Source organism: Cynara cardunculus, unplaced genomic scaffold (assembly GCF_001531365.2).
Source record: "Cynara cardunculus var. scolymus isolate 2C unplaced genomic scaffold, CcrdV1 Un_Scaffold_2015, whole genome shotgun sequence".
NCBI lineage: Eukaryota > Viridiplantae > Streptophyta > Magnoliopsida > Asterales > Asteraceae > Cynara > Cynara cardunculus.
In genome coordinates, this window is record NW_020200948.1 from 42828 (window position 1) to 46020 (window position 3193).

The window sequence follows — 3193 nt, forward strand, 5'->3', positions numbered from 1 at the left end:
AAAAAATTTCATAAGATTAAACAATGAAATCGACAGATGAAGGTGGTTTGCACGGTTTACACAAATGAGGGCGGTTTTCATATGATCACTCCTTTACACACACACACACACACATATATATATATATATATATATATATATATATACACATACTATCTTATAAAGCAAATTTGATAAAAGTCTTAAAAACAAACTTAAATGCATAAGGTAATGTTTCTTTATGCATAAAGTCTTAAAAGTTTTAATTACAAGTCATTTATGTATATGATACGACTCAACAATGTTTCACCTTTTACAACTCATATTTTTAAGTTTTATCTTTCATATATTTAGTTTTGCTTTCCAATAGACATTGAAAATTTAAACCATCTACTCCTTTCAAATTTTGACCCTTTATGTTCTCAAGATTTTCATCTTACCATAAAAAAAGTCTCTTACAATTTCAAATTTCAAGTATAAATTTCATATTTTCATAATTCACAATTGATTTTTCCCAATCACCTCCATTGCCCTAGCTACATTCTTCCTCGTCTCCGTTGTTCCTCGTCGTCAGTGGCGGATCTAGAAACTATTATGGTTGGGGGCACACTTAGGAGTGTCGATTTTTTTTTTTAAAACCGAACAATTCGTCCGAACCAAAAAAGGTTTCGGGATTTCATTTTCAGCTTAAACGGTTCGATTAACCGAATAAAGATAACTTATTCGGTTCGATTTTCAGTTAGAACCTTTTACTGTTTTGGTTAAACCGACACATTATACTTTTATTTATATATTTTCGGAGCAGTTTACACTTAAAACAAATAAACACATTGCTCATCAAATAGCCTAACTGCATTATTCTGGCAGTTTCTCCTGCCAACCAAGATCTTGCAACATCCGATTTGATTTGCCTACAAAATTAACCTAACATTTGACATTTCCATTTGATTTGCCTACAAAATTGCCTACAAAATTTACCTGACATTTGACGTTTCCATTTGATTTGCCTACAAAATTAACCTANACATTTGACGTTTCCATTTGATTTGCCTACAAAATTAACCTATCATTTGACATTTCCAGTTGATTTGCCTACAAAATTGCCTACAAAATTAACCTAACATAAAGCATTTACCAAATCAATCACCAATAAGCAAACAACAAAATCAAAGTAATCAAAATTAAAGACCGAAATTTGGAAATTAGAATTTTTACCCAAATTATTAGAGTTGCTTTGCTTCAGTCAAATCAGTCCCAGTCCACTGTCGGCTGTCGGTCCAGTCTAGGAAACCAGGGAAAGCCGGAAGGAAGAACCGAAGAAGCAGGCAACGATGAAGATTGAAGAAGAAGAAGAAGAAGAAGAAAAAGTGGCGTGAACTTGTCGTCTATCTCTACTCTCTCTGTCTCTCGTCTGTTGAAGGCTGAAGCGAGCGCCGAGCGCGAGCGGTGAAGGGCAGGAAGGGTCTGGGTCAAGGCACCATGAACTGTGAAGTGAAGAAAAGAAGGGGGCCTTTTAAATCATTATGTTGGGGGCCTACTTATACTAAATTAAAAATTACAAGTAAATTTTTTTTTGGGATTTGTAAACTTTTTTTTTATTGGGGGCCTAGGACCCCAACCATTATTGAATGCATCCGCCCCTGCTCGTCGTATCTCCTCCGGTCACACAGACACCCTTACAACTTCCACACGTTTTTATACTTGTATAAAAGTCTTTCTTTGGCTTTCCATTTCACTACCAGGGTTTGAGCTAGCTGCTTATTTTATAGGTTGGCATTTTGGAGCTCCGGATCTACATTATAGTATTTGTATACATTAATAAACCAATTTGCTTTTAAGGGTTTTTTTTTGATTCAATATATTCGAGATGAGTTGTGATTCGGGTTGAGTACCTTGCTCCACCGCTCCAGTCCTTGGCAAATGCTTGTATCTTGCTCCACCGCTCCAATCATTCGGGTTGTGATTAAGGGTTTATGAATAACTGTAGAACGTAATAACACCAACATTTTGGATGGATGTATATTTGAATCTAAATTAGATATAAATGTAGTAGGCTTTGTTACATCTTTAAGAAATTTGATATCTCAAAATTGAATAATCTTAATAAGCTTTTTACATCCCGCTGTATTGCGCGGGTAGACAACTAGTATATCTATAAAGCAGAATCATGATAGGCTGACGTGACATCTTCTCGACGTAGAGATCATATTTTCCTCTTCTTTCCACATTTTGACTTTTTTTCCGTAGTAATCTTGCAAATTAATAATCACATTTAACTCAAAAACCCTTCACTTTCTCTAGGTACATGTCAACTCCAATATTTAAATCCCTCAATCCTTGATTTTTCTCTAAATCCGTCAATCTCTGGTTTTTTTTCCATTTATGTGTCCATCTCCATGTACGAGTTATAAACTACTAGTACGATCTCCCTTCTTCTTTTCCATCTCTCATCTATGATAGAAGAGTATACACAGGTTTATCAATATATGAAAAAAGGCATTGGAGCAAGGATTAAGGAGAAGTCACCATTAAGACTTAAGTCGGAAAAAGAAGACTTCAGACTTTTAAGCCGGAAAAAGAAGACTACAGACTTTTTTTTTTCTAAGTCTAAAAAAAGACCTCAGATTTAGAATAAAATGAAGTCAACCCTAAAATAAAATTGAATTTAGAAATGAAAGTATATCAGTAAATTGAATTTCAACTTAGAAGTGAACACATTTTTTTCGAGAATCAGTTATCACACGAATTAATTAACCCAAGAAAAAAATCAATTGCATTCTAAATTAATGGGATTGATTGAATAAAAGGACAAATGTCAATCAAATGAGTATAATTGAACTATTCATGTAAACTTTGTCTAGATACGTTCAAATAAGTTTAATTGAACCACTAATGTAAATTGTGTCTAGATACGTATTTAGGCGGGAAAACAAGAAAAACTGCTAACTAGAAGATGACATGTGTCACCCAAGTTATTTATTTATTACAAGTATAGATATATACATGAGACTTGAATACAATAATATGTATATTTATATTTTTCTCAATTTTTTTTATTGATGTAATTATTAGCAAACATTAAATTAATTAGAGTATTAATCTTCTTTAGTTACACTCAATTTTCTTTATTTCATATATATATATATATATATATATATATATATATATATATATATATATAAATAGGAGATGATCTATAGTTAGGATTAAATTT